Genomic DNA, 12,527 nt, shown 5'->3' on the forward strand with positions numbered 1-12,527 from the left:
TGCTCCTCTTCCATAGCTACATTGGTCACAAAGAGTTCTCCTCTTCCATAGCTACATCGATCTCAAGGAGTGTTCTCCTTTTATAGTTGCATGTAACATTGTTTTCAAACCATTTGTGAGAATTTATAGATGCATAATTTTAACTATGATATATATCATAATCTGTTACTTAATATTTCTAAAGAAACTGTTGCTCATTTTTCATTTTATCTGAAGAATGCATGTTCGCTTCTGGCATTCTCCCAAGCCTTTGTGTTCTTTGTTGAACACCTGATTCTTGTAATTTCTCAGCATACAACACATCTGTTAGCATATTTTCCACATCAATATGCCTACAATGTCATAACAAATTAGTTCACATAACAATATATATTCATCATATATATTCTTCATAATCATATGTATGCCAAACTTAACCATGGTTACTTATCCTTGAACCACTTATGTGCAACCCCCCAGTCAGTTGTCCTGCCAGAAATCTACCCAATGTCTTCATGCATACCTGCATACAATGTGTATTATACACACCTAAATACATATCATATTTCAAACACTTAACATATGTAGTCATACGGGTATTGTATGTATTGTTGTACATAGTACCATCGATGCTACAACCCATCATACCATTCCCATGGTATCACCTGCTTGACAAAAAAGTTTTCCACATATTTTCCTACCATGTTGGTATCATGCTAAATATTCCTTTATCCTTTTCTAGCAATTAAAACAATTGTGCTCAGTTGACAAGGAATTTCTATGAGCATGCTTCATTTCTGTAATCAAAGAAATTTTTGTCAAGTGCAAATCATTTCAAATTTCATGTAACACAATATCAGTAATATAATATGTATTCATGCATATTTACATCTGAAGCAGACTATTAACTAAACGATGAACCACACTGGTTGGTTCGAAACGCGTCGACAAAAGATTGGTTATGTGATTTTGCCGAAGACTATCTTAACAATGTTATGGATCACAGAAGTCTAAATTCCTTAATAGTTTAATAATCGTTAGATCAATACTTCATTCTTCAATCATTTATCTTGGGTGATTTACTATTGCCCTTTTTATGCTTCAACAACTTAACAACTCCCCACTATACTTTACCAACATGATCAATATGTCAATCATGTTCTTCCCTTCTGCAGACATACTCCCCCTCTATAGGTATTGGGGTAGCAAACATCTTTAATGATTTCTATATAAGTTGTCTAATGAACCTAAGACCAATATCGGTATTCACCATGAGTTGCAAGACAATTCCAACAATCCATTAAACTCAAGACTCTTTCATGCCATGAATGCTTGACATATATCAACAACCAAATGATAGCTACAATATTGTTACAAGGCTATAATACTGTACCCCATGTGCTTACATGGAAGAGTCATATGCCTCATTATTATGTTTAGATTTTAGCATGATTCTTTCCACAACATGTTTATCTTGATGACCATTCAACCAGGCTTATGGTAATAATATACCAACTATACATGACAATACATGAGTATCCTGTCAACGTACCAACTGAAAAATGTGAGAAAGTGCTTTGACACTAAACAAAGCTACCATTATTGGAGTAACAAAGTCCACCCAGACTTGTGCATGAATCGGGGTGCGATTTTTCTTTTTTTCTTTTTTGGGTGAATATTTGAAAAAAATGATGGTAAGAAACCATCCCATCCAAGACCAAGGTACAGTCGTGACTAAACATTTAATCCAACTAGAAGTGTGGTAGTGAGACCCGCAACAACACCCACACTGATAAGGATGACAATGAATTTTATGCCTTCGACAGAAAATGCTTCAACGAAAGGTGCATCTCCACCTAATGATTTGTATGGCACCATGCCTATTATTACTAAGCAAAAACCAATGTACAAAGCTACACAAGCAAGTAGGTTGACCATTATGCCTATTGGCAAGTCGCTCTGAAGGAAAATATTCAAATCAATACAACAGATTAGATAAAATTTCATGAGTGTATTGTAGAGTAAAATGCTAAAACAATATCATAATTAATGAAGCAACATTGTTTGTAGCCAATTATATGATCTCCAGCAAAACCGCAAGTGAATCTAGACAAATTTGTCTGAACTAATTATATGGTCCTTCACTGTAAAACAATCTAATTATATAGCAACACACAGAAGTGATTGGTAAAATTATACATCTGTGATACCTTTGGTTTTCTGCATTCTTCAGTAGAATTAGTGACTGCATCAAATCCAACATTGGCAAAAACACCACTGTTGCACCTATGACAACTTCTTTGCATCCATTTGGAGTAAAAGGAGTCTAATTGACACATCAAATTCAAAAGCACCGTTGATAATTACTAGCAGAACAATCAAAATCTTCATCATAGTCATGATTCCATTCACAATGGACGACTCTCTTACTCCTTGACACATCACAAGGGTTAACACTATCAGCAACATTGGAGCCAAAACATTTATTAAGAAAAATCCCCCGAAAAGATCCATGCCACCAAGCCATTTAGGAAGATCATTCTTTATAAAAGGGAAGAGTTCCAAAACTATCACCAAATAACCTGCCAAGCTTTGTGCTATGCTAGTAGCACCCATATGATAGTCAATCATTAGTTGACCAAAAATAAGAAATGCAGTTAGCTCATTGGAAGATGAATATGCATATAGATATGCTCCTCCAACAAGTGCAGGAAAACGCGATGAGAGTTCTGCATAGCACAAGGCATTAAGCACACAAGCTGCTCCAGCTAGTATGAAACTAATTGTCACTATCCTGACGATATATGCCCATTTACGTTAATGTTAATAATGTATGTGTATATGGTTTCTTATCCATAATCATGTTTATTTACAACAAGGCGTATTATGGTATATAATTTTGTAATCATAACTTAGTTATTAAAACCTTTCATATGACGGTAAGGATTATTACCTTCCAGCCGAATTAATCTTTCCCAACTAACTTACCACACACAGTCAAACCATTTTCGTGAAAATATAACTCTACGCATTTTACCTCCAATGTCTTTATGCCATCTCTAGGTCAGTTTCTGTGTACATGGTTTCTGGCAGATCGAACATAAAGAAAAAGGGTGCCCTCCACCAATATTCAAAAATAACACCTGTGTAAGCAATGAGAATACGTTGAAATTCCAGAACGGTGGAATGTTTGTAAGCAGAGGAGGTAAACCAAATGTGAGTGTGGCATATCAGTCACAGATCACCTATAACAACAATGTTTATGTTAAATCAAATCAAACCATCCATGTAGTTCCCAACTTCTTTGACTGGATTGAAAACAACTACACCATTTCAAGGTTTTTGATTCCAATATTACTACAATAATTAATCCATGATTCTCGTAGCTTCGTATATAATCAAAGAGTATGGATGGTTTTAAATAATCAACAGCATGGTGTCTTAGTAATTAGTCATAATTTTAAGCAGTTTACACAACTTTTACTTCTATATATATTTATGGTACTATTGTATTGTGCTTCTCTATTAGCCAATACCTTTACACCATCTTGGATATAACTACATAATTCAGATGGTATATAATAATTTAAAGTAGTACCATAGACAGTTTCTTTCACTACAATAAATTTCCATTCTTTTCCGAGGGTAATAACATTGCTGAGAAGTTAAAATGGACTTGAACATAAATATGAATTCGAGAATCATTGGATGGAAAAGAACTTCTTAGGACTTAAGGTTGGTGATCAACTTGTTTAGGTCTAAAAAAATGTCGACAGAAGCAAGATTGCCGAAGGCACACTTCAAAGCTTCAAGAAGGTTTGTCCAGAGAGGGTCTCAATATCACCACGCTCGTCCTAGAAATGATGCTAAAAATAATACATCCCAATTTTTCTTTAAATTTAATTATTTGATTTGTTCTAAAATTTGGACTAAGAGGGCATGTATAGTGTCATGGTAACCAACATTAATTGATTCTCCAACAAGAGTAAATGAACCAAAGAAACCTCTTTTCTTTAGGTACTTTTAATGACATATATATTATACATTTCTTGGAATTATATCAGCATTCATTAACCTCCAGGTAGCTTTCAAGTGAAAGCTGAGTAAAATAGCTTACCTGGTTGCAAAATCCAACCAAACTCCTACAAAATTCAATAGTTAACAACTTCCTATGTTGTCCAATTAAACATTCATTCATTCTGAGGTCTTCTCAAATATTTATAGTTTAGATAGAGTATTCCATTGTTTTATTTATAACTATAACTGTACATCGCATTTGTATACAGGCAGAGAACAAAACACAACAACCACTTCTATTATATTAGGGATAACGTTCATGAATATCTCATTTATTATGTTGTTTTATTGCATATACATGATTATGTAAGTAATAAGAATTCAATATCGGTTTTCATATATAACCTTCGCCCTGATGAATTTATAAGTTACCTTTCATATATTAATCTCCTTCATTCATTGTTGTAGTGGTTCTAATATTCCACCCCATTGATATACAATGCTCAAACCCCTCTAACCTTCGATCTCACAACATTGAATAACATCAAGTAGTCCAAGCTTTGTTAGCTGCACTAAGTTCCTTAGGTTTTTCAGTCTTACCCATGGATATGCCCACAACTCTTCCAAAAGGTACCCACATTTCAATACTTGGCAGGATCTATATTTCTTTGCACTAGCCAATGTCTAACCGTCGAAGCTTTGCAAGCCTACAAACATTTCGAAAGGGAGCTTGCATAACAAACAATCAAATACTCTCAAGTCCATCAACTACCACAACAGAAGCCGGAAATTATCTCGAATTCTTACAATATCTGAGCTCCAACTTATTATTCTTGCTCATGTCACCTAGTTAATGTTGAAAATAGCAACAAGAAATGCTAAAAATAGAAGTGCTAAAAATAGCACTACTATAAATAGCATTTCGGGATACCTTCCTATTTTAGTCAGACCCTAAACTAAAATAGTGAAGTAAAATTCGAATTTGATCTTAGCAACTATTTGTAAAATAATTAATTAATTCACCATGAGTTAATTAGTTGTAGAAAATAAAACATGAAGTCTATGTGAAGACATGCAACAATTTCTCCATTGATTGAGGAATTTATCCCTTAGTTAAGGAGATGAGGATGAGTTGTACTTTGAGTTGTAATTAGTTAGCTCAGTTATCTGAGTTAAGTCCAGTTAGATTAGTTCAAATAGTTTGTTGAACTAATTGTGAGTTCAGTTAGTTAATGCATGCATGCATGTAACTGCTGCACTTTAGATAACCAAATATTCTCTCATAAATAACTTATGCATGTTAGTTCAGCCAGAGACACAGTTGAGATCAGGTGATGGGACAGTGTACTATTAGTTGCAGGAATATTCCTTGGAGGATATCTCTTACATGCAGAAGGAATTCATTCCTTAGAGATTGCGCAGTTACTTCTTCAGTTTAGTGAGTGTGAATCAAGCCAATTCACACAGGTGGCATCACTAGACCCCAAGGAAAATTGCGCAAGAAAATAGGAGGCTTGGAGGGCTAGAGGAAGACATATGGTGTGTCCATTCAGTCTGTGAGCTGTATTGTTCTATTGCAGAGAGAGAAGGATAGCTTGTGAGCTGATTATTTTTGTAATCTGAACATATTTCCACTTGTATGATATTACAGAGATTGGGGTTTTATGCTGAGGCTTTCCCCAGGATTATTCTTTTGTGTTCATGTGTGATTGCTTTCTCATTCTCAGTTATATGTGTTCTTATTGATCTTTCTCATATTCGATTAAGCTTCCATAAAGTTTGTTGTAGAAGTAGATCTTGTATTTTGCTTTAGTATATTGCATAATCTGTTGATCTACAGTGGGAAATTCTACATGGTATCAAAGAAAAGGTGATCAAGGAGAGAACAACATACAAGAAGGGAGAAGTTTGAAGTTTGTGGTTCCTAAATATAGAAATCGAGTTCTTATCACATCTCATTTTCACCAATGGCATTCAACGATTTAAGACTCGAATATGCTCTTGATGGCAGTTCGAATTATATAGCCTGGAAGGATCACATGGAAGAAGTATTAGAGGATAACGGTCTAAAGGAATTCATTGATCAAGAAGTCCCCAAGCTGACTGATGCTACTGAATTGGCGGAATGGAAGAAATGTGTGGCTAGAGCAAGGAGAATCCTTCTGGAGGGAGTTCGAGACCACATAGTCTCGAGTCTCCATGGGAAGGAGACACTGTTTTCGATGTGGAAAACATTGAAAGATCTATATCATAACAACAGCGATCAGAGGAAGCTGGCGCTGAAAGACAAGCTTCAGAAAATCAAGTTTGAACAGGGCGACACGATCTCTACGTATCTGAACAAGCTAACCACCTGCAAGGATGAGCTTGGAAGCGTAGGGATCACGACAGCCGATGATGACATGGTGAGTCTTGCACTCCTCGGTCTTCCTAAGAGCTGGCATAGCTACCAAGACTCAGGTAATGGAAGAGAAAAACTGCGAGATTGGGAACGACTTTGGTTAGATCTAATGTAGGAGGAGATAAGAAGAAGCACTAGTGATGGATCCTCATCGAAGCAAGATGATGAGAAAAATCTAGCCTTAGCAAGTAAGGCAAGGAAGGGGAAAGGAAAGGCGTCCCATTCCAAATCCAGTTCTTCCAATGGTTGGAAGAAGTTTGAAAAATCGAAAGTGTGATGCTTTCATTGTCATGAAGTGGGCCATTATGCTACGAATTGCCCACACAAGAAATCCAAGAAGGGTTCCTCCAGGGAAAATTTTAAGAACCTGTAAAGACTGATATTAAATTTCAACAAGATGGACAGATTTTTTTTGTAAAATTCTATCCAGTTAATTCTTTCAAATTAATTGCATTTGCGTACTTGATTCTCCCATCTGGTGTCAATCACATTGCTCTAAGTTTTCTGGTTCTGTTACCAAACCAAATAATTCCTCCCTGCCTATCTAGGATCAACCTCTGCGGTTCCCAGATCCAGAGAACTTCGAAATGGAAGTCCACTGGCCCCCATGCCCAAAACTCCAAGAACAGCTGAAGATTTTCCAATTTTCAGTTCCAAAATCCAGCCCCTGGCTTTCCCTCCAATAGATTTATTTTTCCCCATTCTCTGTATATTTTCCCCCTCCCTTCTCATGCTCCTCTTCCGTCTATCTATAATATTTCTTGGCGGTCACCGTTTTTCTACATGGTGACACCTTCCCCCTTTTGTAACGTGTAACTTGTAGGAATTTACAGGGTAAGTTCCATAGAAAGAATACCAAAAGGACACCGCTCACAACCAGATCTCAAATCAATACACCAGTATTTTTGACGTGGTTAAAACCCTCAGAGTGCAAGGAGGGAAACAGTCCACGGCCTGTCCCAACGTGGGTACTACAGGCAATTTATTAATCAAAGAATGAAAATTTACATAAGCTTCTCTCATGCACGGATTACCCGAACAATGACCCTCCATGCGCTTTAAATAGAACTCATGGACCAATCGGGTGTCAAGCCACGGATCAAGTGTCGGTAATACCGAGGTGAGAGTGAACCGTCGGATCACTACATATCGTGACCGTCGGATTGTAAGTTACAAAATGTACAACGGTAAAGAAACACACTTTACCTAACTCTAACCTAACTCTATACTAGACCAAGTTGAACTTAACTATATCCTATGTGTCGGAATATCCTAACATCCCCCCTTAAGAACAACTTGGGATAGGATTGAAGGATTTACAAATATGACACAATAGGAGAAGGAAGGAGGCACTAGAGCCTATCCCCCCTTAGTGACAACTTCCTGAACTCCAAGCATATATCGAAGTTTAGTGAACTTCGCCTCTGTGAGAGCCTTTGTGAAGATGTCTGCAACCTGATCATCTGTTGGACAATATTGCACTTCAAGAACATGGTCATGAATGAGCTTTCTGATGAAGTGCATGTGTAGTTCAATGTGTTTGCTGCGCTGATGCTGGACTGGATCTTTGCATAGCTGAATGGCACTTTGATTATCACACCAAAGTGTGGTTGGATGCTGCTGCTCAAAGCCAAACTCTGATAGGATCTGACGAAGCCACAAGGCTTCCTTACTAGCTTCCACGGCACCATGATACTCTGCTTCTGCTGATGAAAGAGAAATGGCAGCCTGTTTCTTACAAGCCCATGTAATAGGTCCTGAACCAAGAGTGAAGACATAACCGGCAGTAGACTTCCGATCATCAGGGTCACCAGCCCAATCAGAATCAGTGAAACCAACTAACAGAGGAGCTGCTTTGGCACTGTAATGAATCCCAAACTGTACTGTACCTCGAACATAACGAAGTATTCTTTTAGCTGCTTTCCAATGACTTTCACGGGGGTTTTGCATAAAACGAGCAACAAGGCCAACATCAAAGGAAAGATCAGGACGAGTATGGGTTAAATACAAGAGTTTTCCGACAAGTTGACGGTATAAGGTAGCATCAACTTCAGGAGAAGTACAAGAGACTGAAAGTTTGACTCCAGACTGAAAGGGAGAAGGGGCTGGCTTACAGTCTTCCATGTGAAAATGACGAAGAATATCACAAGCATACTTGGACTGGGAAAGGGAAATACCCTCCTTGGATTGCAAGACTTGAAGACCGAGAAAATAGTGTAAGTGTCCTAAGTCTGTCATTTCAAATTTCCTTTTAAGGCTAGACTTCACATGGTTTATAAGGTTGGGATCACTACCAGTAAGGATAAGATCATCAACATAAAGAACAAGGATGATAAGAGAGTTGCCCACTTTCTTGGTGTAGACAGTATTGTCAGAATGACACCTAGAAAAGCCAGATTCTAAAAGAAAGCTATCCATTTTGGCATACCAAGCCCGAGGAGCTTGCTTGAGACCATAAAGGGATTTCTTAAGTCGACACACAAGGCTGGAGTCTGTTTGTATGAAGCCAATGGGTTGTTCCATATAGATTTCTTCCTGCAAGTCCCCATGCAAGAAGGCAGATTTAACATCCATTTGATGGACTTCCCATTTTAAAGAGGCAGCAAGGGAAAGAACAAGGCGGATAGAGTTCATTTTGGCAACAGGGGAAAGGTTTCAGTGTAGTCAATGCCTTCAACCTGTGAAAAGCCCTTAGCAACAAGACGAGCTTTATGTTTATCAACTTTGCCATCTGGTCCATACTTGGTTCTGTAAACCCATTTACATCTTACAAGTTTTCGTCCCTTTGGTAGAGGAACAAGATCCCATGTATCATTTGTCATCAATGAATGATATTCTTCATTCATAGCTGCTTCCCAATGTGGATGGCCTGAAGCTTCTGCAAAAGTGTCAGGATCATGATTTACTGGAGCTTGAGCCAGTAAAGAAGAGGCTCTTTCAAACTGAGAACGTGTACGTCGCTGATCTGTAGGATCACCGGCAAGATCACCTGCTGCATCCCGAGTAGCACGGACCCATCTTGGAAGTTGAGGATCCTGAGAAGGTGGGGGAGGATTATCATCCTCGCTTTCATCATCTGAAGAAGAAATGTTTTCAAAAGTAGAAGAGATAGGAAGAGGTGGCACATCCGCCGGACTAGGCTCGCAGGCCGATTTATTTTCATCAAATTTTACATCTCTTCTAATGATAACATTTTTGGACTTAAATGGAATAAGTCTATAACCTTTTACATCTTCAGAATATCCAACAAAAGTACATTTCTCACTCTTAGGTTCTAAAGCTTTATGCTTTTCATCTGGAATATGGGCCCATGCTTCACTTCCAAACACACGAAAGTGACTTACATCTGGTTTAATGGAACTCCAAGCTTCTTCTGGAGTGATATTCTCTAGAACCTTAGTAGGAGTGCGATTGATTATATAATTTTCACAATTAATTGCTTCGGCCCAAAAACTAAGACTGAGTCCTTTAGATTGCAGCATACAATTAGCCATTTCCTTTAAGGTGCGATTTTTCCTTTCAGCTACACCATTTTGTTGTGGAGTGTATGGAACAGTATGTTGCATTTGAATTCCATTTTCGGTGCAAAAGTTGATGAATGTGTTTTTAACATATTCTCCACCATTATCAGTTCTTAGCTTAAGAATTTGATGTCCAGATTGTTTTTCAACAAAGGCTTTGAAGGCCAAAAATGTGTTAAATACTTCGCTCTTGAGTTTTAAGAAGTATACCCAAGTGCGTCTGGAGAAATCATCAATGAAAGTTAAGAAGTACTTGCAGCCAGAGAATGAAGCAACAGGAAGAGGACCACATAAATCACTGTGCACAAGCTGTAAAGGGGCTGAGGCGTGCCAAGAGGCACGTTTGTCAAAACTGTCCCGATGATGTTTTCCGAGTACACATCCGGAACAAACACCATCTCTGCAAGATACCATAGGAAGACCTGTCACCATATTTTCTTTACATAGATGCTGAAGGGAGCGATAGTTTAAGTGACCAAATCGCTCATGCCAAAGTTTGCTCACTTCATCATTATGAGCAACAAATACTGAGGGAAGATGTGATGACCCAAAGTTGTGAAACTTATACAACCTTGTGGAATCATCAGCAAGACCAGTAGCTAGAATCTGTTTAGGATCTTTTAGATCCTTGATTACAACATCATGAGGTGAAAATTCAACAATTTTACCTTCACCTGAATGAGTTATCTGATAGACAGATAGAAGGTTGCAGGATAAGGTTGGAACACATAATACATCATTAAACTGACCATTGTCTAGATGAACAGTTCCAGTCCCTACAACATTAAGAGATCTATCATCACCAACATATATATTTTTGGTGTTACAATCATTTAAAGAAGAAAACATGGCTTGGTTTTTGGCCATGTGATAAGAGGCTCCAGAATCAATGAGCCACTCATGAGAATGAGAAGAAGAAGAAGATACATTTAATGCATAACCAGACTGAGATGATTGACAATGACATGCAGAAAGTGCCATTCCGGAAGTTGAAGTTGAAGTAGGCTCCACATGGATGTTATGTTTCTTCATTGCGGCTTCCAAGGCTTCCATCTTCTTAAAGCATTTAGATTCTAAGTGGCCATCTCGATTACAAAAGTTACAATGTCTATCAGTCTTCTTCCATTTGTTTTTATTGGTCTTATCATTTTGCTGAAATGATCTTTCATTTTGAGGCTGAGATGGTTTAGGACCATTCTTTTGAGGATATGACTTCTTAGGATTCTTTGAATTTGGTTGCTGTTGGGCGGCTAATGCTTTCGTGGAAGAGTTTCCAAGATTAAGAAGACCAAGGTGTAAGAGTTTTTCTTGTTCTCTTATTAAGGAATCACAAAAGGAGTCAAAGGAAGGGGCCTTGTAGTCTTGTCCTTGACAAATGAAAGCTTCCCTTGTAGAATGGAAAGTGGAAACAAATACAGAGTAGGCTGGTCCCAACTTAGTAAGGATGGAATAAATAAGGTTACCATCTTCTTTCTTAACTTTAACACCTTCCAAGAGATATCTAAGGGTCTTGAATTTGGACAAGAAATCTTCAATGCAAGAAAAATTATTAGGATCCAAAGTAAGCAGCTCATTTTCAAGTTGATGGGCTCTAATTACATTTTTAATCCCAAAAACTTTAGCAAGTTTTTCTAATGCTTCATGAGGAGTCTCAAGTCCTGCAATGTGGAATCTAAGATCAGGAGAAATAGACATCCCTATCAAACCACGTGCTTGATCTTGTCTATTTTCCCATTTTGCCGCCTTGTCTTCATCTTTTGGTTTCTTCTCTTGGTCTGTGGCTATTCTGAAGAGACCTTTACTTCTAAGTAAATCTTCCATGTAGTCTACCCATTGGAAGTAGTTAGTGCTGTCAAGAATGACTTGGCATGGACTTTCCATTTTTAAAAAAAAATTGAAGCTGAAGATGCTGAAAGTAAGTGTTCCAACGGATAGATCTCGAAAAAATAGGCGGTTTTAAAAAAAACGGCTCTGAAAAAGGCTTCCGGATGAAGAAATTATGGCTTTTTGAAAAAACATTGTTGACGTTGCCGGCAAAGTGCGCGAATGTGCGGGAATGAAAAAATCCGCCCCCACAAAATGGAGACTTGAACCCAAGACCTCTACTCTCTTAAAATAGCTTTGAACCAATTGATCTATACAAAAAATTTGAGAGAGAGAGAGAGAGAGAGGGGGGGGGGGGGCCTTGGTTTGCGTGCTTGCCTTGAGAAAGCTCTTTTTCCCTACAAAACACAAAACACAAAACCCAACACGAACATGCAAAGAAAAACGAACCTTGCGGCTCGAAGTTAGCTTTAGCCAAAAAACTAGAAATTTAAAAAAAAAAATCTCAAAGTTAGCTTTAGCCGAAAAACTAAATATTTTTCTCAATGTTTCTGATTTTCCGAGATCACACTAAGGTGCAGGGAAAAGAGCATACGCATGAGAAAAATCCTTCCTTTCTGTTTCTGATTTGCCCAGATCGCACAGAGTCGCAGGGCAAAGAGCATACGCAGAAATGAAAGGTATAGATCCGGTTAAAAAAAAAGGCTAAATAAACTGAGACCGAAATAAGCAGAGAGAAAATAACAGTAAACTGCAAAAAAAAACACTGTATACCTCCCGATCTG

At 37.8% G+C, this 12,527-nt stretch overlaps 1 pseudogene; it reads right to left on the minus strand.

Annotated features, from left to right (window-relative positions):
* Positions 1–1,448: 1,448 nt before the first annotated feature.
* LOC149171919 (cationic amino acid transporter 9, chloroplastic pseudogene) lies at positions 1,449–3,011 on the minus strand (annotated as a pseudogene).
* Positions 3,012–12,527: the final 9,516 nt, after the last annotated feature.

Source organism: Pinus tabuliformis, chromosome 4_2 (genome assembly GCF_031772625.1).
Source record: "Pinus tabuliformis cultivar Carrire ecotype Pingquan chromosome 4_2, CPIR1, whole genome shotgun sequence".
Classification (NCBI taxonomy): domain Eukaryota; kingdom Viridiplantae; phylum Streptophyta; class Pinopsida; order Pinales; family Pinaceae; genus Pinus; species Pinus tabuliformis.